The sequence below is a fragment of the Cervus elaphus genome, chromosome 27 (assembly GCF_910594005.1).
Source record: "Cervus elaphus chromosome 27, mCerEla1.1, whole genome shotgun sequence".
NCBI classification, from domain to species: Eukaryota; Metazoa; Chordata; class Mammalia; order Artiodactyla; family Cervidae; genus Cervus; species Cervus elaphus.
In genome coordinates, this window is record NC_057841.1 from 59739444 (window position 1) to 59765937 (window position 26494).

At 47.4% G+C, this 26494-nt stretch overlaps 1 long non-coding RNA gene across 1 annotated transcript; it reads left to right on the forward strand.

Moving 5' to 3' along the window:
* Window positions 1-18729: 18729 nt before the first annotated feature.
* Window positions 18730-24593, forward strand: LOC122684866. Its single transcript, XR_006338171.1, has 3 exons — window positions 18730-18882; window positions 22298-22497; window positions 23968-24593. It is a non-coding gene; the product is annotated as an uncharacterized LOC122684866 (long non-coding RNA).
* The last annotated feature ends 1901 nt before the right edge of the window (window positions 24594-26494 follow it).

Here is a 26494-nt window from a genome sequence, read left to right on the forward strand (position 1 = left end):
AGGAGGCCAGTACCACCTGCCAGCGAAAGACTCCCCGAAGTAAGAAGCCTTCCCGCAGAGCGAGCTGCGGATGGTGGCAACAGAAAGCAACAGGCTGGGCCAGCCGCTGTAATCACAAGCGTGCGCGGGGTCAACACGGCGGGGCCAGCTCTTGGGAGCTGCTCTCGCCTCTAAGGGACTTGACTCAGGAATGCATGGGGGGCCCAGCGGCAGCTCTGGGTGATGGATCCGGGATGTGTGTGCAAGGGCGGTCAGAAAGCCGCAGGCTGCTTCCCACAGGATCATCGAGAAGGTTCACCGGAGTCAAAGTTAGGAAATAAACCAGGGAAGGAGCGGGGTTCTGTAAGAGCCTCGCTCTCCCACTGAACGCAATCTGTCACTCCAAATGACTCACGCACCGACGGGAAAGACTAAAAATATTCGAGCCCGACATTTGCATCTATTAAATCATCCTTTTGTCGCACATGGCTGGAAACTGGCTTTTCTAAAGGTTACTGCGAATTGTCTGCCTCTGCGGCTGGGTATCTGTGGGCTTCAAAATCAGCTCCAGGGCGGGGGATGATCAGAGAGGCTCAGTGGGCATCAGCACCAAGTCGTTCATTTTGTTTATTAGCAGCAGCAGTGACCCCAGGATTTCTGACCAGCGAGGGGAGAGCGCCTGGTGATGTGGCCTGCCCTTCGCTGAGCCGGACCAGTGGCCGGTAGAGCCTCTGTGTTCCAAGCTCTGGAAAGCAACCGACTTCTCCTTGCTTCTCTTAAATGGTCATCAGGTTTTCTTCTAGGCGTTCAAGGTGATACAGGTTTGGCTGTGGCTTCTCAGGTGGTGTCACCCAGGACAGATCAGTGAATTCAGAGGCCCTCGTCCTGTAAATTACACCCTGGCCCATGTCACAAGCAAACACAGGGCCCTGCCTGGCCACCCGCCCTCTGCTCAGCCGCGTGGTGCAGAGAAGCCCAGACAACCTCAAAGGCAACAGCAGGAGTGTTTCTGCCCCAGAGACACAGAAGGAGAGGACATGCTAAAGAGCCAGGCAGGGGGAGGAAGTACTGTGTGGAGGACTGTCCTCCTTGCAGAAATGGACACAGTGAAAGGAAACCTCACACACACACACACACACATACCCCAGTCTGAGCCCGCCATGTTCAAATCATCAGAAAGGGGAACCCCCTGGGTCTGGGACCCCCAGCTTCTGGCTGCCAAAGGGCTTGATTCTAAGTCAGGACGACGGTCCAAGAGGCAGAGGCTGCATTCAGAAATGTGCTCTGTGATGTTCACATCTCAGAGATGAGAATTTACCTGCAGACTAACTCAAACCAGCTTCCCAGGTGGTGCTAGCGGTAAAGAACCCACCTGCCAATGCAGGAGACATAAAAGATGCTCATTCCATCCCTGGGTCAGGAAGATCCCCTGGAGGAGGGCATGGCAACCCACTCCAGTATTCCTGCCTGGAGAATCCCACGCACAGAGGAGCCTGGCGGGCTACAGTCCTTGGGGTCACACAGAGTCGGACATGACTCTCAGCACGGTGCCGTAATTCACACCAGACACACAGCTCAAGGAGGATAGAGAGATTTAGGTGGCAGCATTGTTTGAACTCGAGAAAAGATGAATGAATCTGGGGACCATTTTAGACAAGTTCCATGCACTCTTACAAGAGCCGGAAGGAGTTGATCGAGAACTCAGGTCACGGAGTGTCAACATAGCCTTTCTCTTCTTCCCTCACCGCGTCTCTGCTTTCACCCGGCCTACGTATAATCTCCCTTTTGTTGTTGTTCAGTCACTAAGTCACGTCTGGCTCTTTGTGACCCCAGGGACTGCAGCGCTCCAGGCTTCCCTGGCCTCCACCACCTCCTGGAGTTTGCTCACAGGCATGTCTGCTGAGTCGGGGCGCTCTCTTCACCGTCCCTTTATGCCAGCTTGGGCAGGCTTCGCAACTTTCCGTTTGTGACATGTGCACCGTTCTCTGTGAAACTCCAACCTCCTTATTGACTCATGCCCCCTCCCTCCACCCCCGGGAGCGGGGCCTTGAGGCCTCTCCTGGCGTCCTCCTCCCCCTCCGTGTTCTGGTTTGGGGGCTAGAGCAGAAGCAGCCGGCAGAGTCCTCTCTCCCCGACCACCCGTTAGAGTCCAGGGTCCCTGGTCTCTGCACCAATGGGGGAGGGGTCTCTGGAGATCCTGTGGTCTCTGAGTGCTTGGTGAGTGTGGCTTTCAGGGCAATGGGGTCCGGCCTCACCCTGGGCCCCTGGCTCTGGGGCTGTGCCAGGGATGGCTGCCTCGTCTCCTGCTGGCCCAGACTGGAGGAGGCACACCCCCAAGCCCCTCCCTGGGCACAGGGGGCCCGGCCCCCAGGTCTCCTGGTCTGAGCCTCATTGTGAAGTTCATGGAAAGCTCAGGTGGGTCCTCTTGGAACCCACTGCAGCCCAGGGAACTGGGAGGGTGAGGCTGTCCTCCCTTCATTCCCAGGCACGGCCCCTCTACCCTGCGGGGCCCTGACACCCTCCCGCCTTTCCACAAGCTGCCAGAGGGCTAGTCAAGCTGTCCGCTCTCTCCTGGGAGCTGTCTGTCCTGTGGCTCAACGAGCTCCAGGTTCGTCACCCGGCAGGCCCCCTCCTGTCAGCGAGCCTCACGGTGCTTCCCGGGGCTGGCTTCCCCGTCCACCCACGTGGCCGGGGGTGGGGGTGGGACCCACTGGGTTAGGGGGGAGTATGACTCCTCCTCAGGTACAGTGTGCACCCCCAAGCTGGCCCCTTGTCTCCTTCCAGCCCCAGGGCTCACCCCACACAGGCCAGGGCGGGGGCAGCGGGGGTGAGGGGTGGTTCCTCTGAGGAGGTGCCAGGAAGCCGACGGGACCTCCCCTTCAAACACCTGGACCCCTGGTATTGGTCATTGGCAGCTCTGGGCCTTGGTTGCAATTACAGAGCAATAGGAAAAGTTCCACATAGCATCCTATTACTCAGCCAAGGAAAGAGGCTCTCCACCTACTGATACTGAGTGATCTTAAAGACATGCTGTGAGATGAAAGAGCAAGGTTCAGAATATTTTGGCCCCAACTTGTGTTTTAAAGATGGTTATGATGCACACATGTGTGTCCGTGTTCACAGTCCATACAAGAAACAATGGTTGCCTTGGGGTTGGGGGCTGCGGTCTCAATTTTCACTGAAGGCTCCAAGAATGGATCAGAGCAGGCGTTCAATAGAGGTAACCCCCTGCCCTGGGCTGATAAGGGAGAGAGAAGATCTAGTTAAACATGTCGTTACATCCATTTAGCAAAAGAAAGAAATGAGCAAGATAGAGCAGCGGTGGGTATCGCCAGTGCGTGGTGCATGCCAAAGAGAAAGGGGCGTAGATACAGCAAGGGGAAAGCCACATGTTACTTTCACAAAAATAAATCCGCCGGTCATGTATCACCAGTTTCTAAAGAGGAGGAGAGGCAGCTTCCAATAAAAGATGCTGGTGATTAAACATCCTCAAGAGAAAGAGGAAAAAAAGAACAAGAGGCAACATAGTGGAGACGTGGAGAAATGACCGTATCCAGAACTTTGGGCGCAGGTCTTTTTTTTTTTAATTGAGGTAAGCTGCGGTTCATGGGGTCGCAAAGAGTCGGACACAACTGAGAGACTGAACTGAACTGAACACTGGTTTAAAACATTGAGTTTCATGTGTGCAACATTGTATTTCTACTTCTGCTATGCTAGGGTGTGCTCTCCAAAACCTGTGTTTCCATCCATCGCTACATAGTGGCTCCCCTTACCCATTTCACCCTTTCCCACACCACTCCATCACCTCTGGTAATCACTACTCTGGTCTCTGTATCTGCATGTTGGTTTTTGTTTGGTCTGGCTTATTCATTTTGTATTTTGCTTTTTATATTCCATTTATGATTGAAGTCATGGAGTGTTCGTTTTTCTCCATCTGACTTACGGTTTTTCCCTGGTGGCTCAGTGGTAAAGACTCTGCCTACCAGTGTAGAAGATTCAGGTTCAGTCTCTGGATTGGGAAGATCCCCTGGAGAAGGAAATGACAATCCACTCCAGTCTTCTTGCCCGGAGAATCCCATGGACAGAGGAGCCTAGTGGGCTACAGTCCATGGGGTCACAAGAGAGTGAGACACGACTTAGCGACTATAAACGACATCATCTGTCTTATTTCTCTTAGCCTAATACCCTCAAGGTCCAGCCATATTTTTGCAAATGACAAGATTTCATCTTTTCATGGCTGAGTAGTATTCCATTGTACACAGATATACCACACTTTTTTTATCCATTCATCTGTTGATGGATACTTAGGTTGTTCCCATGTCTTGGCTAATGTAAATAAGGGTTTATCTTTTCTTTTGGAATGAGCATTTTCACATTCTTTGGTAAATACTCAGGAGTGGCATGACTGGATCATGCAGCAGTTCTATTCTTCATATTTTGAGGAATCTCCATACTGTTTTTCCTAATGGCTGTACCAATGTCCATTCCCACCAACAGTGGAGGAGGCTTCCCTTCTCCCCATATCCTCTCCAGCACTTGTTATTTCTTGTCTCTTTTACAATAGCCAATCTAACAAGTTGAAGTGATCTCACTGTAGCTTTGAGACTCCTGAGAGTCCCTTGGACTGCAAGGAGATCAGACCAGTCAATCCAGAAGGAAATCAGTTATGAATACTCATTGGAAGGACTTTTGCTGAAGCTGAAGTGCCCATACTTTGGCCACCTGATGGGAAGAGCCAACTCATTAGAAAAGACTCTGATGCTGGGAGGGATTGGGGGCAGGAGGAGAAGGGGACAACAAAGGATGAGATGGTTGGATGACATCACCGACTCAATGGACATGAGTTTGAGCAAGCTCCAGAAAGCCTGGCGTGCGGCAGTCCATGGGGTCACAAAGAGCTGGACATGACTGAGCGATGGAACTGACAACAATAATTAGTGACGTTGAGCGTTTTTTCATGTGCCATGGGCCACCTGTACACCTTCTTAGGAAAAATGTCTGTTCAGCTCCTCTCCCCATTTTTTTAATCTGGTAGCTTTCACTGTTGAGTAGGGCACAGGCTTTGCTCCCATACTCATGGACGGGTTAGTTAGTTGTACGAGGCCTCATGTAAACATCACAGCTACTGAGGTAGGGGGTGCTATTATTACTCCAGACCCACTTTGCGGATGTGGACACCTGCGTCAGAAAGCTGCCTTAGTCAGGTCACACAACCCGTCGGTGGCAGAGGGGCCCAGGCTCAATTTTTCTCATATTCTGAGTGATTCTTCCTTCTACACACATTTCCAGAAACTCCAGACCTTGAAGGGAACCATCAGAGTACTATGAAAACTTCCCTTTATTGATGCCGCTGGGCGCCGCACGCACGCGGTAAGGACCCCTCCCCAGCACGCACTAGGTCTGCCCTCTGACCTCATTATTACTTCAGTGTTGAACCTTGGGGATGGAAAACCAGCACCAGAAAGGGTGAGATCTTCGACTGCCTGACCCTTCTCCTTTCTGTTTCTGACTGAGACTGTGGTTAATTCGTCTACACTGAAGTGCTATTGGATAAATGGGCTACCCTGTCAGCCAAGATGTTGAACTTTATTGGGACCTTTGGAGACGAAGTCTTAGCTGAGGGGTCTCTACCGCTCAGACCCCAAGGCACCATTTTCCTTCCCCTGGCAACCATCATGAGCAGTTTCTTGGACACCCTTCTAGACAAACAAGGACACAGTTCACCCCTTCCCTGCGTTTACCGAAATGGAAAGAGGTTACACAGGCTGCTGCATACACTGCTTCCTTCACTTCATAAACCTTTCAAGTTATTCTAAGAGTTTTTTAAAGAATAGATCTTTGAAATTGTTTTATCAGTTTTGTTTAAAAAAAAAAAAAAACAAACCCCACACACTTCTCACGATTTTGGTGGCTCTAGAATATTTTGCTCTGTAAATATATCCTATGTTAATTTGATATTTCTAATAGATATTTGATATGTTCTAATACCTTCCTATGTAAACAATACTGCAATTTTGCACACTGTAGGATAAATTCCTAAAAGTGGAATTGTGTGTCAAAAACTATGCGCATTTGTAATTTTGATAGATATTTCCAAATTGCCTTGCAATTTGGAGTGACCTACACTCTCACCTGGGTTTCCCTAGTGGTTCATTGGTAAAGAATCCACCTGAAATGCAGGAGACATGGGTTCGATCCCTGGATCAGGAGGATCCCCTGGAGCAGAGAATGGCAACCCACTCCAGTATTCTTGCCTGGAGGATCCCCTGGACAGAGCAGCCTGGCGGGCTCTACTTCCTGGGGTGGCGAGGAGCTGGATATGACTGAAGCAGCTGAGCAGACACAGTTGCCATACGGATATTTAGTCTGCTTTTCAGGTTTTTGATCTTACAAATAATGCTGCACTGAATACTTTTATATACATGTCTTAGTGTCCTTTTGTGACTGTATTTATAAATTCCCAGTAATAGGATTACTGCATCAGGAGGGATGTACTTCCAATTTTAATTCACTGTCAAATTATCCTTTAAAAAGTAGACCAGTAACACCTCTGGCAACAGCATTTGAGAGTGGCATCTTGCCCACAGCCTGACCAATGCCAGATATTGACCAGCTTTTTAATTTTGACCTATGAACTCACTGAGAATTGATCTCTCATCAACATTTCTATAATGATGAATGAAGTTAACCATGTTTTCCTGTGTTTACTTTTCTGTAAATTCCATATTCATATTTTCCCTTTCTTCATTTTCCTCTTGAATTATTCAGTTTTTATTTATATGAATGTTTTCTAAACCGAACAAATGTGACTGTGGTCTGGATTGCTAATATTTTTCCCTGGATCTTTTTTCTTTTGACTTTATTAATTATCTAATGTTAGAAAGTCTGGATTTGAGGCTCTGTGGGCTACTTAAGAATGCCTTCCCTGGCCCAAAATTACATATATTTTGATCAGTTTTAAGTGTAGTCCCTCAGTTGTGTCCAACTCTTTGGGACCCCATGGACTGTAGCCCACCAGGCTCCTCTGTCCATGGAATTCTCTAGGCAAGAATACTAGAGTGGATTGCCATCCCCTTCTCCAAGGGATCTTCCTGACCGAGGGATCGAACCTGGGTCTCTTGCATTGCAGGCAGATTCTTTACCGTTAGAGCCACAAGGGAAGAGCTAGATAATCACTACCGTCTGTCCTAGAGATTCATCTGGTGCCTGTTGAGACATCAGTTTAACAAAACGCTGAAGGGTGACCTTCCTTTTGACGGTCCTAGCTGAGACCTTGCCCAATTCACAAGTTCAGCCAAAATACCAATACGCTTGAGGTTAATTTAATTGATTTTTTTTTCCTGGTTCCAAACTGTTGTCTTAGTTATTGATTATTTTCAAATGTCCTTTATACAGTCCTGATTGAATAAGCCATCCCATAAAATCTGGTCTAATTAAAGTCCTGCCCTTGAAATACAAGAATCTATTTGAATGCTTTTCCTAAGCTTTTTGGGAAGAGGACTTCCCCCACGGCCCTTGGTCTTCTGTGCGCCTTCAGCTAAACCACCTCTGAGAGTAGTTGGGACTTTTCGGATGGCCTGCAGGGCAGCTTTGTGTGTGTGGAGGGGAAGGGTTAACGAGGGTGAGCTACACAGATACTGGTAGACCACAGAAGCACAGACCTGGGGGAAAGTCAGTATTTCTAAAGCTCTGGCTTCATAGCACTTTACCCCATGAGTTTTAGCTGGTAATGTTTTGGAGTTTGTAAACCTTTTCATGGAAATCAGCCCACTGCTGTTTCACACAGCAACACAGGGAGAGTCGTAACACTGTTCTTAATATTTTTATATAGGAAAATGGAAGCCCTGGGAGACAAAGCTAACACAGTGGGAAGGGCTGAGCTGGACGAAAATCTCTTTCTTGGTACTCAGTCTACTGGTCCTTCCCCGGCTCTCCCTGCCCTTCCTGATTACATCAGCTTCCACGGAACAGAATTGCTAAGCTTAACTACAACGCTTTTTAAAAATCGGGGTGTCATTGCTGTATAAAGTCGTGGTGGTTCCCGCTGCACAACAGTGTGGATCAGTCGTACGTATGCGTGTGTCCCCGCTCTCTCGAGCCTCGCTCCCACCCCCATCCCACCCGTCTCGGTCATCACAAAGCGCGGAGCTGAGCTCCTCGTGCTAACCAGCGGCTTCCCACCAGCTGTCTGTTTGTACACACGACAGTGTCTTTATGTCAAACCTCGTCTCCCAGGTCCCCTGCCCCCTCACTCCCCGCCCCCCTCCTCCATCCTGTCTGTGGTCTGTCCTCTGTGTCTGCATCTCTATTCCTGCCCTGGAGCTAGGATCATCTGCAGCACTCACTGAAATAATCATGTATGTGCTCAAGGAATGACATAACTCTAAGGACGCTGACCTTCAACCTCCAAAAAGAACGGAGCCAGGTCAGTGGATTAAATAATACAGGATCCTGAGGCTCCTGGGATACGTTCAGATAGGGCTGCCATATAAAATATAGCATCCCTAGTTAAATTCACATTTCAGATAAACAATGAATAATTTTTAGTATAAGAAAGCCCCAAATATTGCATGGGGCATACTTACCCTAAAAATATATATATTTGAAGTTAAAATTTAACTGGCTATTCTGTGTCTTCAGTTGCTAAATCTAACAAGTCTAATAGAGGAGAGACAGCTTCTTGATACATGTAACAAGATTTGTGATATTCTTGGTCTGGAGGAGGTATTAGCTGAGTTGCAGCAGTGACTTCCTAACATAGAAACTAATATAGAAATACATAAAGGTCACCTTGTAACACTTTAAATCTCATAGACAAGAAATATTTTTGCTCATTTTTCTTGGTATCAAACTAAAAAGTTAATCAAGCATTAAGTATCAAAGTCTTAGAAATTACAAAGGATGTGTGCAATTATTTATCTTTAAATGTGGTCTTTGCATCATTATCAACAATTCTGAATAAAAAAGGAAACACCCACCTTACTTCAAAATACAGTTTTGGTGAATAAGTTCAGTCAATGGAACACAAGGAAAGAAAATGGTATCCAAAATTATTAAGAGTGCTGATACAGATATTGACATGGAAGTGTGTTGAGGGTAGAATATTAAATGAAAAATACAAGCTGCTAAATTTTCATATTTTTGCAAAAAAAAACTGTCTTGTCTATTAAAGTGTACCTTCCCCCTCATGTTTCAGCATCTCTGAAATTAGGATGCCTGTAGGATTTACCGCCATTATCAGTGCTGTTGGGCAGCCAGCAGACGATATAACTGTCATCAATGAGAACTCAGTGATTGCTGGGCATGGTGTCAGCTCACTGCATTATCTGCACTGTTGGTACAACATATTTTGAGTTTGCCATTGAAAATGTCTTCCAAGATTACACTATGATTCAGCATTGAAATAAAAGTTATTTTCTGCAGAAGCTTGAAAACAAAGTAGAGGGAACTAAATTAGATTTTAGTGAAACAAATTTTCTTTTTTGTCTTGGAGAAATAATCACAGTTCTATATTGTCTTGCAGAACATCATGTCCTTTACAGAACCCAAGAAAAAGAGACTCACAAGTAGATGAAGGGATGTATTTTGTTTCTGAGAAATGTACAGAAGGATTGCTGATGACAAGCCAAGGAAAGCAACTTAAGACAACTTATTTCTGGGCCTGTGTACCAGGGACAGGGAGGGCTGAGGCAGAGCTAGGGTAGGGAGTCCAGCCACCATCTGGGGACTCTGGCTGCCTTGTCCATCCTGTTGGCTTCTGGTCCAACCCAGGCTGGGCTCTCGGCAGCTAAAGCCAAAGGCAGGGAGAGGTTGAGGCGGCTCCACATGGTGCTTGGAACTCTCCTGCTTCCCTCCCCAGGGCCAAAGCAGCCATCTGAGCAATAGGAGAAGGAATGGTTGTGGGCGAGAGGGGACAGACAGACAGGGATAATGCCACCCCTTAGTTTGCATTTTATCTGTTATCTGGAACTTGCCCTGGTCACTTGGGAGCCTCAGGCAGAGGGAAATCCTTGGGGCTCAGACCAATGGCCAGATTTGCCCTCTGAGCTGGCCCCAAACCTCTGACCCAAGGATCCTTCTTCCCCAGCAAAGCAAGGAAGGGAATTCATAGCCACTGGAGTCTATGGTCCCAGATACAAAGAAAGCAGGAGCCATGAAGGACTGGGCCTGTGGTCTCCTGGGATAAACCATCTTATGCCCCTACCAACAGCCAGTTGAACGTCTTTTCTCTCAATATTTTCTCTATCATATCTGCCTAACAACAGTAATAATAATGCTTATTGAGTGCTTACTATGTGCCAGCCACCGTCCTAAGTATTTTATAGACAACATCTCACCTAATCCTCGGGCTTCCCAGGGGGCTCAGTGGTAAAGAATCCTCCTGCCAATGCAGGAGATGCGGATTCAATCCCTGAGTCAGGAAGATCCTCTGGAGGAGGAAATGGCAACCCAGTCCAGTATCCTTGCCTAGAAAATTCCATGGACGGAGGAGCCTGACAGGTTACAGTCCGTGAGGTCGCAAGAGATTCAGACATGACTGAACACACGCGCATTTAATCCTCACCGTAGTCTGGGAAGGTAGGTATTATTTTCTGAATTTTAGAGAATAGCAAATTTAGGTTCAAGTTCACCCAACAAGTGCAGGAACAGGATTCAAGCTTCAGGTTCTCTGGCTACAAATCCCCTGCTCTTAAGCACTACCCACAGTACATCTCTCTGAATGAAGACCTCTGACCGGAGCTGTCCCCTCCTGACTAGTCCCACTGCTGCTGTTTTACCCCTGCTCCTTGGAACTGCTTCCTCTCTCCGCTTCCCACCTACACACCAAGCAGCTAGTGGAGCCAGCCCACACTCTCTCACCATCCCCTGTGCCCACAGTGGGCGCTCGGTCCTGGGCAACTTCCAGGATCCCTTGTGCCTCCAGCCCAGAACTCAGCTGTGTGAACCTCCCATGATTCTTGGTGCCTCCCACAATCCTCTGTGCCCCTCAGCCTGCATCTCAGCCTTGTGTGCCTCCCCCAATGCCCCTGTGCCTCCCATGATCCTTTGTGCCTCCCACAATCCTCTGTGCCCCCCATGATCCTTTAGGCCTCCCACAATCCTCTGTGCCCCCCAGCCTGCATCTCAGCCTTGTGTGCCTCCCCCAACCCCCCTGTGCCTCCCATGATCCTTGGTGCCTTCCACAATCCTCTGTGCCCCCCATGATCCTTTATGCCTCCCATGATCCTCTGTGCCCCCCACAATGCCCTGTACCCTCAGCCTTGATCTCAGCCTTCTGTGCCTCCCCCAATCCCCCTGTGCCTCCCATGATCCTGTGTCTCCATGATCTTCTGTGCCCCCCCACAATCCCCTGTGCCTCACAGCCTGGCTCTCAGCCTTGTGTGCCTCCCCCAATCCCCCCGTGCCTCCCATGATCCTTTGTGCCTCCCATGATCCTCTGTGCCCCCCACAATACCCTGTACCCCCAGCCTTAATCTCAGCCTTCTGTGCCTTCCCCAGTCTCCCTGTGCCTCCCACGATCCTCTGTGCTCCCCACAATCCCTGTGCCTCACAGCCTGGCTCTCAGCCTTGTGTGCCTCCCCCAATCTCTCTGTGCCCCAAATTAGCAGATACTGTTTCCTAAATACCACCTTGGTCCTGCTGGTTCCCTGTGGCTGGCTGAATTAAAGACTCCCTTCTCAGCTTGGCCGCTGAGGTAGGCTGGGGTCTCTGTATTCACAGCACCTCTGTATTCTGGCCCAAGCCCAGATCAGCTTTCTGAAGTCCCCCTCCCACAGGAGGCTGGCTGGGACCAGGTCTGACACTCCTGCTCTGACCAGAGTCCTATGTCTACAGTCCACTGTGGGGACATGCATGTGATCGCAACAGAGTTAGTAATTCTAAAGCCATGTCTCTTCAATGCCATCATGAGCTCCTTGAGGCCTCACTCCTCACGTGACACAAGCAGTGGGCAATGGTCGCTCTCTGTGCTCAAGAGTCCACCGCCAGGCCAGGATGGGGGCGCTGCAGAAGCACTCCTGCACTGGATGTGGGTGCTAACCACAGTCATCCCCCAGGCTGACACTTGGACCGCAGGAGGTGCTAAGGGAGAGCAGGCTGGGACCACCGCAGGAGAGACACGAGGGGCCGGCCTGACACGCCTCGGGGCTGCAGCTCTGACCGCAAGACCACTGACCAAATAACTGGTCTGGCATCTGACTCAGCAGATTCTGGAGTTAGTTAATTTTCTATTCTGAAGCCACTAAGTACTGATTCCATTCTTTGCCTGACTCGAAAAGAAAAGTGAAATGAAAGTAGCTGCAGCCAGGACAGAAAGCAAATGAACTAACTTGACTTTTTAAAACTTCTTTCCATCGAACATTGTTTTATTTATTTTAGTTTTTGTTTATTTTTTAAGCTTTTTTTTTTTTGGCCATGCCATGAGGCATGTGGGATCTTGGTTCCCTGACCAGGGATCGAACCCATGCCCCCTGCATTGGAAGCGTGGAGGCTTAACCATTGGACCACCAGGGAAGTCCCTGAACGTTCTTTTAATTCAGAGTAATTCTTGGGTTGATTCTACTGAGACCTAAGTGTGCCAAGATGTGGGGGTAGAAAAGGAAATAAGAGTGGAGAAAGTTTTGTTGAGAGGTGCTGGTGGAGAGAACTCAGGGGAGACCCAGGGTTGGAGGTCAATGTCTGTGAATACCTCCCTATGCAACAGGGAAAGACCATGGGGCAGGGAGCAAGGAGAGAAGGGGAAGTGATGACCCACACAAAATGGAGAACTCTCCAGCAGAGTGGGGTCTAGGAGACACGCTCAAGGAGGGCACAAAAGAGGGAACCACACCCAGAAGCTGCACCCTAACTTCTCAGCCCAAGACAGGGTCTAAAAGGAAATGGAAAGAGAAGGAGCATTGTTACAACAATTCTGTAAGTAGCTCTGAATTTCCCGCCAAGTTTCTATTTCAAGGATTCCACACAAGGATGTGTGTTGTAAACTAGTCCACACAGGCCTTGGCCTTCAAGGAAATTACAGCAGAGATCACCAAACTGGGGTGCATTTGAGATTGTCCGGAGTATGTGGTTAAGACTGGGCCGCCAATCACAACGTGTGTTTTGCACACCACCAAGCGATTCTCGGTCACCAGCTGGGTGTGCTAACCAGTTCTAACCCTATCGACCTGGAGACAGCATCAGATCCCACAGGTTAAGGGCTCAGTACCACAATACGCACTCTCTGCCTCACTTCACACCCCAGTTGCAAGTCCAGGTTGTCATCTGTGCTTCTGAGCAATCAGAGGTTCACAGAACCCACTCCTTGGGTGGCATTAATTTGCTAGATCGGTTCATGGAACTCAAACATTTTACTTACTAGATACCAGTTTCTTATTTAAAAAAAAAAAAAAAAGATAGAGCTCAGGAACAGTCCGACAGAAGGAATCTATCTACAGGGCAAGGTGTGGGAAAAGGGCATAGAGCATCCGTGTCTTCTTCCACCCAGCCACTCTTCCCAAACCTCTAACATGTGCACAACCCAGAAGCTCTTTGAACCCCGTCCTTTGGAATTTTAATGCAAGCTTCACTACATAGCATGACTGGTTAAATCATTGGCTATTGACTATTGATTTGACTTCTTACCCTTCTCACCAGAGGTCCAGGGGTGACACGCAAAGTTCCACTCTTAGTCATGTGGTTGGGGCCTCTGGCAACCAGCCCTCCTCTTTTGGTTACCTAGGTTCCAAAAGTCACTTCCTTCATGTAACAAAAGGCATCTTTAGAGCTCTTACCACTTAGGAAAGTTCAAGAGTTGTAGGAGCTCTGTGCCAGACTTGGGGATGAAGACCAAATATGTATTTATTATTAAACATATCACAATCATATCACAATAGTCATTCACTCTGTTCCTTTCATCCTTAGACATCTAGATGACTTTGGGACTATACTTAGAAGCTTCAAGGTGTTCGTGGGGAGGTGGGATGGAGGGGAGATGATTCTGTGATGCCAACCCAAGTCCAGGTAGAGAGCTACCTAGGATAGACCATGAACAAATGAATGCATCAACTAAATCTTGTCTTCATGTGGAATTTCATGAAATGACTTTGCTTCTTCCATATGAAGTCTCTGGTGATGGGAGAAGATCGTGCCATCAGAATTTCTTGAAAGTCACTAAGGGCAAGAGGAAGAGCTGGATTGGCCCCTCTAACCTGAGGATCTGTGTCTGCGACTCAGCGTTTGGCCTGGGCGTTGGGCTCCTTGCAGGAAGGAGTCACAAGCATTACTCCCTTCAAGAAAGGAGGCCCAGAGCTTTGTGGCTGCCGAGATCCATTCTCAGGGAACCCCGCTGAGCCCCAGCAGGGGCTTGCTCTGTCCTTCCACATTCTTGTGTTCACCAGAGTAGAAACGCTCAAGGTGACAGGTTAGTGGGTTGTAAAACACAAGGGAGCACCTGGACAGAGGTCATGGACCGGGGCACAAACAGTGTGACGCACAAGAGTTTGTCCCCAGTGCCCAGAATTTTGAGTTACGCTTGGAAAAACAAAGTCACGGGTATTGAAACTCAGCCTCCCTAGGTAGGGAAGCTGAAGAGAACAGCAGAGTTGCCTCCAAAAAAATTGAGCTTCAATTTGCCTTGACCTGTATTAGCTATGTTTCTGATGATTCTTGTTTCAATTTTAAAATCAGGAAATAGCTCAAAGATGTTCTAAGGATTTAATAATAACAACACTTAACAGGGTTTACTTATTTACCCTGTGCCCAGGCACTGTTCTAAGCACTTTATGTATATTAATTCACTAAATCCTCACAATGACCTTTTGAAACAGGTACTATTATTCAGACAAATTCATCAGTGAGAAAAGTGACGTGCAGAGAGGGTCAGTACCTCTCTGAAGATCACACAGCTGGAAAGTGGGAAAGCTGGAGTCTAAACCCAGGCAGTTTAACCTCAGGGTCGATAACTAGGTGATGTAAGAACATGAGCAAACATAAAGAGGCAGAGAGGAAAAGGTACTCAAATGACTATATTTCACTGTTTTTGAAAGATACAGTTCCCCCCCACACTTTACCATCTTGAAAATCTTATGCGTTCATACCTGAAAAATTGCTAGATTCATTTAATTAGGAAATGACCTTGAGGTGGAACTAATTTCTGAATAATTCTTCCAATTCCAATTTGTCTCATCGTTACTGTAATAAACGTAGTTAAAATGAAGCACTTATTGTCCGCCTACTGTGGATAGTGGCTAGCCAAGCCCACACTGGAGCTCTAAATACCAGATGAGCATCAGGCCACACGACATCCTCTTCTAACCCCCCCAAGCGCCCCCCCCCAACACTGGCTGCACGGGCCTCCTTCCTGTTTTGAGACACAGTTGAGCATGTAGGTCCCTCTGCCTGGAAATTCTCTTCCTCATGGCTCACTCTTTATTTGTCTATTCTCTGTTCAAATGGTGGGGCCCTGACCATCGCTCTTTCAACTTGGGTCCTTCCTCAAACTCACTATCCGCTTCTGACTTCATTTGGTTTATGGCTCACCTCCTTTTGGATGTAAACTCCATGGGAGAGGGCATTTCAGTCTGATTTTCTTGGTTGGTTGAGTAGGTTTTGCTTCTGCATACCAAGTATCTAGAATAATGCCATGGACATTGTGGCTTTCTACCAATATTTCTTGAGTGAATGAATGGGTGAGGACTCATTGAAGATTCTTGTTCGATGTTGAAGGAAGATTTACTCTGAGAGTATCTGCTTATCTTCAGAGCAGGGAGGCCATGAGGACAGAGGGGAAGCCAGGCAGAAGGTTAAAGGGCCTGCATTCTACACCTTGTCTCATTAGAAGCCCCAGGGGAGTGGCCAACCTTCAGAAAAGCTAGGATGAAAACAGAACATTTTGACAGAGTGCTAGACAGCATCTAGATTAATTTTGTGATTTAAAAAAGTGAGGAAAGAAGAACCGAATGCAAGGCATCAAATCTTGCCTGCATCATAGCTTTTAAAAAAGAAAGAAAAGAGTTCTTAAAGAGATTTTGGAGATAATTGGGAAAATTTGAAAATGAGCTACATATTAGATGCTATGGGAAATCCCATGGACTGAGAAGCCTGGCAGGCTATAGTCCATGGGGCCGCAAATTGTCAGACACGACTGAGCAACTAAATGACAATTAGGGAATTACTGTTAATGTAGCTCTGATCATGGTATTCAGGTTAAGCAGAAAACTCCTATTCCCCAGGGACATGTGCTGAAATGTTTAGCTCAGAAGTAGCATAATAAGTTCTGCAACTAGTTTGTAACTGCACTCTGGGAGTACCTACTGGTCACTCAAATGATGACCATCCTCTTTGCCCCCTCAGGAGTCAGGTCCCTGCCTCCACGATGCCAAATGGTGTTCTGAGCCCACTTCCACCCATAAGAGCAGGACCTTTAGTGGGAGAAGGTGGCCGGTGTGGGACTACGGCAATGAAACCAGGACTCACTGTCAACATTCTGCGTTTTCACCAGGGTCCTGGATTAGGACATTGGCTTGAAAGTAGCTTTGATTCTCTTTCCCTCACATGGTAAATTCAACTCCCTGGGCATCTTTTTCTTTACTAGCCCAATAAACAAAACAGTGCGTCAATACAGTTCAAGACATTGGTAATTTCTCTATATCCATCTTTGTTTTGCTTCTCTTCATTCATAAAGATGAATTCACCTCCTAGGTCACCTAAGCTTTCAGAGCCAATGACAAGCTAGTACCCTCCGCTCTGCTACAGAGAGGAAACTCAAGGCTCAGAGGAAACTCAAGGCTCAGAAATGTAAAGTGCGTTTTTCAAGGGCAAAAATGTGAATGGTCAAGAATCTCGAATGAGACCCAGGATTTCCAGTTCCCAAACTTCAGCCTTCTTCATGGCAAGAGTTTAGCATTCTTCATTGGAACTGATTACTTCTTTTTTCCATTTCAAAAAGCCTGAAGCTCAGGCAGGAAGAGAAAAACAGTTACTCACCCACAGGGGGCGGGGCCTGCTTCCAGCTGCATGGGTGGAAAGTTACCTGATTTTGTTTTTCTGTTTTGCAGCCTGTACCTGAGTACAAATATTAGGGATTTCAGACATGCCACACTGAACTTCAACCTTGCAGGATTCAAATCTAATCTTAAAAGAATGCATCCCCTTTAATTTAAAAAAGAAAAAAAAATCATTTTAAAGCAGCCAAGGCAGAGATTCTGTGATTTGCAGGAAGAAGTTTGTTTTAGGATTATAAATAGGGCAACGTGTACCCTTTCTTTGAAATTCAAAATCCTTGCAAGTACCATGGCTGGGAATTTAAAGGAAGTCATCTGAAAGTTGAATGTTTGTCTTCATTTTGGTTTTCCAAATGAAAGGGAAACTGTCAGCTTTTTGCTGACAGTTTTTTGCATCAACTTCCAGAGACCAAGAGAAGCTGGTGAAAGTGACCGGGGTGTCCCTGCGGTGAGGCCTGCGAGCCGGGGGGACCTCTCCTGCTGTTTGAAAGAATATCTATACAGGGAGACTGAGATTCCATCTCACTGAAAAGGTGAAAAGTCAACAGTAATTTTGAAAAAAAGAAATACTGTTCCTGAAACCAGGAGAAGCAGCTTTTGAAAGTACAATGCAAGTTACCACAGGCGGGTCGGTGAGGCCTCACGGTGCGACCAGAGCCGGTGAACAAAGCCGGAGCCTGGGCGACCCCGCAGGGCCTGCTCCAGTGCTTTTCCCATATCAGGATGAAGCTGGGGCTTCTGCCATGTGAACGTGCCCGCCTCCACGGGGCCCAAGCCCCCACGGGACCCCTGCCTCCACGGGCCACTGGTCTCTCCTAGGAGCGAGCGCTCAGCTTGACCTCAAGTGGTTAGAGGGAAGGGACCCGAAAAGAGAGGCCACCTCGGGGCTCATTTCTTGCAGTCAGTTCTCAGGAAAGAATAACAGCCAGAGCACACTTTGCTTGCCCTCCCACTTTTACCTGAGACATAACAGGATAACCAAACAGAGGTGTAAGGAAAATGGCAACATACCAGCTAGTGAAGGCTGCCTCCTCTCCTCAGAGGTTCATGAGCTTTGACCAGAATAAGCAGACCTCACTTCAGACGGCATTTATCACTAGAGAGAGTGACAAACAGCTTGCTCTCACAGGGGAGGAAGGCAAAACAACAAAGGGGCCTGAGGAGGCCAAGAAATGATCCGAGACACTAACAAGTACCAGCGGCGGACCCCCTGCATTAGGGGCGGGGGAGGGGAGGCAGCCCTGTGGATGTTATTACTTTTGCATGTCTCTTTTTATCTATCTTTTTAAAAAAATTACAGAATGTAAACTCCATTTGTCTTGCTCACTGTTGTGATACCAGAGCTGAGCACATATAAGGAGGCGCTTAATAATTGTTGGCGAGAACAAATAAGTAGACTGTAACTACGTCAGAACCGATTGGTTCAAGAGAGTCAGACTGGCTTCCAAATGTTGGTCAAGAGTTGGAAGTAGGATGAGCCAAGGGTATGCTTAATAGGCCCCTAGGATCAGGTGACTTTTCTAGAGCTAGAATTCTGAGGAGGTGACAAGGTAATAGACTGCAGTCTTCCTGAGAAGAAAGAGTTAAACAGGTTGAAGCCTGCGTGTCTGAGGGGAATGTGTTCGGCAGGGGTAAGGGCCGTCCAGCCCTGCTTAGCAAGCTTGACCAAAGGTGACGATGACTAAGGGCTAAGGTTGTGGCCTCCCGCCCTCCCTCCAAATCGATCCTTTACTGCGACTTATCAGAAAGAGAAAGAAACGTGTTTACTTTAAACCCCTGGATCCCATAAAGGGAGCAGGGAAAGGCTTAAAACCCACAGACGCCCAGGGCCGGCGCCCAGAGCCACCCCACCCAGCCGGCAGAAGGCACATCCCACGGGCAGAGAAAGGGCCCAGGGCAGAGAGACAGCTGCGCGGGCTGGAAGGTAAGTGCCTCCCCACACCCTTGCCAGCATCTTCCAACACCCCTGTCTGACTCAGGCTGTCCCTTTGTCGGGGGTGGGCAGCGCTGACTTTGAGAAGTGGGGGTGAGGTGCGACCCAGGTGTTTAAAAGGACCCCATGAGCAATGTGCCATGTTCCACACACCACATTTTAATTCATCTGCCATGACTATTCTGTGTCTTCAGAAAGCCTAAGAAAACCAGAGACTTTCCTAAAGATGCTTTTCCCCACCCAGTGGAGGGAAAGGAGAAGATACTTCCCAAGTGGTGCTAGTGGTAAAGAACCCGCCTGCCAGTGCAGGAGATGTGAGAGATGTGGGTTTGATCACTGGGTTGGGAAGATGCCCTGGAGGAGGGCATGGCAACCCACTCCAGTAATCCTGCCTGGAGAATCCATGGACAGAAGAGTCTGGCAGGCTACTGTTTATGGGGTCACAGAGAGTTGGACACAACTGAAGTGACTTTGCACACACACACGGAGGGGTTGTGGACTTTTATTTCTGGCCTTGAAGTGGCTACATATGAAGCCATTTCCCGTTTTACGATGGTCTGATTTAGCAATAACGTAAAGGCCTTTGAACGCGATTCTACCAATAGGATACTAGTGTTAGGACGTTTATTTGACTAGAAACCCTCCCCTTTCCCTTCTTTCAGAGCAAGCATGACCGCAAGGCTCCCTATATTTTGTTCTTCTACTTCTAATACTCCAACATTGGAATTCTCCCTCTGTCCAACTAGGATTGTTCCCTGGACAGCACTGGAATTAGCTGGGCACCTGCATAGAAATGACACTGGTTCCTAGGAATCCCCAGGCCTCAGCAGTTCTCTTTAAAAAGTCTACTGAGGGACTTCCCCAGTGGCCCAGTGGCTAAGACTCTGAGCTCCCAGTGCAGGGACTAGGGTTCGATCCCTGGTCAGGGAACTAGATCCCACATGCTGCGACTGAGACCCAGTGCAGCCAAACAATATTAAAAAAAAAAAAAAAAAAAAGTCTACTGAGACCCCCAACTTGGTTGAGAATTTGCCCAGTGATTCTCTCTACACCTCTGGTTGGTGATAGCAGGCATAATAGATGCATGCATAAGCTTTCCAGATTCCCCTGATTTCAGGCAGAAGAGGGCAGGAGGAGAAGGGGGAGACAGAGGATGAGACGGTTGGTTGGCATCACCGACCCAATGAACTTGAGTTTCAGCAAACTCTGGGAGACGGTAAAGGACAGGGAGGCCTGGCGTGCTGCAGTCCATGGGGTCGCAAAGAGTCGGACACGACTGAGCGACTGAACAAAAGGTAGATTTCAGTGAAAAAAGAAATACTTCCTTGCCCTCTACTGAAAAGAGCATTCTATTTTAAAATTTCCATGTGCTTTCAGAATGACAAGACTCAGGCATATGCTATTGACTTCTTTTGTCTTCTAGACTATAATAGCCTACAAGACTCAAATTGATGTGTTTAACACATCTATTTGAAATGACAGGAAATGCGAATGTGGAATTTTAAAAAGCGCATCTCCGTGTTTCACTTGCTTTTTAAGAATCTTTTTTAGGTGCTGAAGGGGTAGGCTTGCAACAAAGTGATGCTGCATGGTCCCCAAAGCACTGTTTTCTCAGCCCTCTGGAGTTGGCCCTAGAATGTTCTCAGACCCTGGGAAACAACACGTGAAAGCAGGCCAGGACGCTCATGCCCAGATCTGACCAGCATATTTGTGATATGCTGGGTACTTGTAAATCCAAGACATCTTTCAGGGAGCTGTGATGCACACAGAATATGTACAGACTGGTGAATTCACTAGAGGATCAAGCTTTGTGAAGGCCTCCTTCTCAACGAACTCCCCGCTTTCTGCTGGTTCCCCACTTAGGAAAAGAATCCCTTAATCCAGTCTCTCCCGATTTTCATACTCGCAAGCTCAACAGGAAAATGGCAATCTGAATTGACCACGGCAACTAGAAACATCTAGAGAATCTGCCTGGGTTGGGAAGGTGAGGGAGGGGAGCCCAGGACACGGCTCAGAAATTTCATTTTAATGAACAGCCGTTTAGTAAGGCCTGGGACTCAGCTTCTCTCAGGAAATCTCAGGAAGTAAGGCTCAAGGAGAGATGGTGGGAGATTTATGGAGCTGAGATCAGAGGAGAGAAATTTAACAAGATCCCCCAAGGCCTTTACTAGCTGTGAAAAAACTGCTGGCATGTGGAGGCATCACCCTGAATTAATTTCCAACCCCTTTGCCTTTAAGGATTCATTTTTTTCACAGGAAATAGCAGGTGTAATTATTTCCCAACCAGCTTATAAACTACTTTCAGTTTTTCATTAACTGGTGCTATTTAAGTTCAGGGGTTAAATGTGAAACTATGAAAGTTTTTTTTAAACCTGCAGAATGAGAAGTGACTATGTAAATTTTAAAAACTATATCCAGGTAGATCCTGGCATTAACCAGTTGCAATTTTTTTTTATTGGTGACATATGATTGGATGGCATTTGAAAAAAACGAGACCATTCGACTGCTTTGCAGGTGGACAGAATTCAACCACTCCTGCAGAAGCCAAAGGAGTAATAAAAGGTGATGGCCATTATAATTTAAAATTGTTCACAAGGCCAAGAACATAATAGGCACTCAATAAATGTGTTTGATTGATGCCATAATACCATAAAATAATTGTACTGTATAATAAAGCCGTTTGCTAATAATTTGCTAGGAAACTTGCCTGCGGCTCCATCTCAGTGTAGCGCTAACTTTCCACGCCTGTTGGCAAGCGGGGTAGGAATAGGGTGAATTCTAACCTCCCAATTTTCAGGGGAGTGTTCTGCAAGAAGGAATTTTTATTAGGGAATCCACACCCCCCCAAAAAAAGGTTCTTAAAGATGTTTACATTCTAATGATTTTTCTCATTACAAAAGCATTACATTCATTGTAGAATTAATAAATGCAGAGACCCAAAAGGAGAAACAAAACCACACTAATCCCACCACTCAGACATAGCCAGGGTGAAGAGTGGGTGTGTCTGCCCCAGGCATATATACCAGTTTTCACAGAAAGGGCATTTGAAATTGTTTTACAAACTACTTCACTGAATCTCTTTCCAAGTCAACAACCATTTTTCTATAACATCACCTTCAATGACTAGGAGGTATTATAAATATGTCACACTTCTCTTATAATTGGACAGTTGCTTGCAGTTTTTACTGTTATAAACAGTGCCCCTGTGAACAACCTGATAGGTAAACCTTTCTACAAATGGGTAGAGAAGAAAATCTTTTCTACAGATTTAAGGACTTTTTCCTTGCCATGAATTTCCTGGACCAAAGAAATCGAAGGTTTATTTAGAGGAGGCGATACCAATAACACATTCTCTGCCTCCTCTCTTCTTTTCCCTGTTTACGCTTCTACCTTCTGTCTTTTGCAGGTTCATGAAGGACTGAAGGACACGGGGCTCCCCTGGAGACGTGGAGTGAGGTCAGAAACTGCTGGGAGGCTCTGAGGAGTGAAATGACCTCTGGAGTCTGTCTGGTAGGAAACCCTCCAAGGGTGTCCTACCAGGACCTTTGCCACTAGTGACTGAGTCTTTCCAACCGAGCTGATTTCTGCAGCCTCTCAGCATGATCGGTACGTCCCTGGAGTGAGCGGGAAGAGGGGTTTCTGTTCTATGTCCCTCAGGCAAAGGCAAAGCAGATGAACCTGGCTAAGTCATCAGGAGAGGGGAAAAACCAGAGATGGTTAATCACACGAGCAGCCGCACCCAGCGTGCCGGGGGTTTGTGGCAGCGATTGGGGTCAGCTGGAACTCTAGAGCCGGTCTGCAGTGGGAACCCTGGGAGCAGTGCCCAGGGGAAGAATTCCCCCTGAAGAGAGCAGACCTCACACGGGCCGGGTGGGACTCTGCTGACGCTCTGCACCCTGTAAAGGTGATCCGGGGTCTCAGACAGGAACCAAAGGAGGTCAGTCCTTAATGGAAAGAGGAGCACATCAACACAGTAAAAAAGAAAAGAAAAAAAAAATGCTGATGTTGTACACTCAGAACGAATGTGTTCTACATCTCAATAAAACTGGAAAGGAAAAAAAGAGGCAGAGATCAACATTCTGACCCCATAGAAGCTGAGTGGCTTTCATGGTATGCTCACAACCACACAGCCTAGGCTGAAGAGGGCTGTTTCAAGGCATGCCTGTGAATAAGGGACATTTTTACTGGAAAAAAAAAAAATACAGAAGGGTTCATTTTCCAGTTATTAAGAATGGGTTGATTTTATGCCCAAAGCAAGGCTCTGATTAACAACTCAGTTATCCTGGGGGAAAGAGTAAACTGGGCTCCATCCTTTTCCACTTCCAGCATTTGGGGGAAAAGAAAGGATTAGATAAAATGCTTTATTTCTTCTCATGTTCCATTGTGGGCAGGAGTTCATATATTAGTCAGAAACCATTTTTAACAGGAAATCAAATGAACCAGGAGGGATTTATTCACAGGAGGCTCCCTTTAGCTAGAAAAGGAGAATTATTAACAACAATGGAATAGTTCTCTCTTTCCATGTTCCTCCTCTCCTTCCCCACCCTCACCTCATCTCCCACTCGCTACTGCGACGGGAAACCACTGCAGTGAGTGAGACTCGACATCTGAGCCCCTGTGAACGCCTCTGTATCCAACAGCCATCTGAGGGTGGATCACAGCTTGTCTAAACGCTAGGTCCCCATGCAACATAACTGTTCTCAGACTGCAAGTCTGACCCCAGTTACTGATGATGGATTGGGGTGGATGGTGAGGAAGAGAGTCAGGGAGGCTCCGTTACTCCAGCCGAGTTATTACTGTTTATGATGTTGTCTTCCACTAAGCATTTGTTTCCTAAAACCAGTTCCCACCAGGGATTCCTTTTCTCTCTTCACCCTTTCAGAAAATTGATGCACACAGATTTCCCATCCATTTCCACAGGAAGTCTTCCTTCCCCATTGCGGGTGGTCGCAGATCACAGATCACATAAACCCTTTATTAGTGTGTCTGTTCCAGAACACACAAGCCCAACGCCCTTATTTCTCTCCATCGCTCAAGATGCTCCCGACCTGTTATCCCTCTTTCTTCTTTGTTCAGGTCTCTCCGTGAAACTGATGAGATTCCCTGATGATGCTCCCTGACTCTGGTGGAAGGTGCAGGTGAAATGAACACTTTCATGGCTACTGATTTCCCTTAGCAGAGCTGTGGAGTGTGACAATGGTGTTTGTGTCCAAGCTATCAAACGCCATTATCACACTAAATAGCTACTGCTAGGCAATCCTTCCGCTCCCTGAAGGCGTTGACGTCTGCTTGGTACGGGCAGGAAAGGTCATCTCATAGAGGTGCTCCCAGTCCCATGTCATTGCTGAGGACATTCTGGTCCTTTTGTGCTCATAACCAAGATGTCATCTGAATGTTGCCTCTTCTCATGCTGTTGTTTTAAATAAGTTAATTGATTTTGAGCCTTTGTGTTTTCCCAAGTCAATAAAATGATTGCAGCGTCCCCCAGAGCACCCAGGCACACGGTTAGTCTCGTGGTAATTGTTCAACCCATGCTTACTGAGTTGAAATGGAGAGGAAGAGGGTAGATGTGGAAAACAAACGGGTTTAAATCTAGGGTTTGTAAACCACACGCTTATAGATAAAAAATCAAGGTATGTGGATCTTCTACTTGTCATCATGAAGACAACTTTCTAATAAACTTGTACATGGCCTAAACGACCTTTCAGAAATTCTAGAACGTGTTTGATTCCTACTGATTTTGATCAGTCACCAGGCTGACTACTGAATTTGTATGCTAGGTCCTTCTTCCTTATGTTTCAATGAGTTTCCATCAGGAAATTACCTGAACTACATATGGGCTGTCATAGCTAATCTGAGCATTTTAAACCCCATGTAGCACCTGGGACACTTGGACCAACTGGGTGGTCTGGTTTGAAACACATTCTTTCTCTGAGAAGCGTTTAAAGTAAGAAGTAGGTTCTGTCTTTGCTGGGCTAAAACTTCTCTCCTGTGACTTGGCTAAATGAACACATATGTTTAATCAGGGGCTTCCCTGGTGACGCAGTGGTAAAGAATCCGCCTACAATGTAGGAGAGGCAGGTTTGATCCCTGAGTCGGGAAGATGCCCTGGAGAAGGAAATGGCAACCCACTTCAGTGCCAGGCCCTGGGAAATCCCAGGGATAGAGGAGCCTGGTGGGCTACAGTCCATGGGGCCGCAAGTCATACACGACTTAGCAACTAAGCCACCACCACCAGGTTTAATCAAGTTGAAAGGGGTTGGAACGACCCCAGAGGCCAATTCTCTGATTTATTTATTTACCCACCCCTCATTTATCAAGTAAGCATGTATTGAGTGGCAACCTTGGGCCAGGCACTGCCCTAGGCACTGGGGAGGCTTTTAAATTAGTGGGTGTTCACTGGCTCACGATCTGAGACTATTCTAATTGTTCCAGTTACGTTTTCGGGGGGAATCAAGTGAACAAAACTGCAAAAGATTTCCAAGTTCCTTGCTGGAAAGGACCAGGTGAGGGCAGCCCACAGGCCTCTGTACACAGCACAGGTCCTGGGGGACTTCCATCCGGAGGAGAGGAGGGTCCTTTCCTGTCTGACCCCCAACTCCTTCCCCTCCCATTTCCTCCCTCCTGACATTGTCCATGCTCAAGAGGGGAACCGGACCCCCCTGAAATAATTCACACACTGATAACTTCTTTTTTGTGTTTTTCTGGAGAGCATGCTAATTGAAGGAAAGTTGACAGACAGCACGACTTTACACAAATCACAGTATTTCACTTGACCATACAACGCAGAACAAAGATGCCAGGATTGGAATCCATAGAGAATTGGTATCCCCCGAGACTGGGCATGGTTCTGGAATGATCTGGTCATGCGAGTACAGCTCACATGGGTCTCCTAAATCTAAGGTTCTGTCCCTTAGCTATTATCCTTCCTTGACCTGGTTATTCCGCAAACCCTCACGCTTCACGACTGAGGCTGCGTGGAAGCTGGGTTAACATCCCAGTGTTGGATCCATATTCTCCGCCCCGCCCCCACCTGCTTTCTCAGGGATCTGTGGGAAGCCCCTAGGATAGGAGAGGGGTAAGTCATAGGACGATCTTTCCCTGTGAGTTCTCCAGATGCAGAGAAGGCCAAATACCACGAAACCCTGAAACCAGGAAGTCAAAGATAAGGGTAGAGAAGGAACATCTAAGCAGTAGTTTGGGATCAGGAAGCAGGTGGTCAAACTCTTCAGACACGGGCCAGCAAACTTAGGGACCCAGCTAACCGCAAGGCACTGGCTGCCCCAGAGTGTGTTCACAGGCTAACAGTTCCAGGATGGCCTCGTGTGTCCCTCCTCACTCGCACTCACCCTGAGGTTTTGCTTGTGCGTGCTCTGAAACTTCAGTTGAATCTGACTCTTGGCAACCCTATGGACTATAGCAAGCTCCTCTGTCCATGGGATCCTCCAGGCAAGAACGCTGGAGTGGATTGTCATTTCCTCCCCCAGGGGATCTTGCCCATCCAGGGATGGAACCCGTGTCTCTTATGTGCATTGGCAGGTGGGTTCTTTACCACTAGAGCCACCTGGGAAGCTGGAGATTTGCTCAGATGGAACTAAACAGG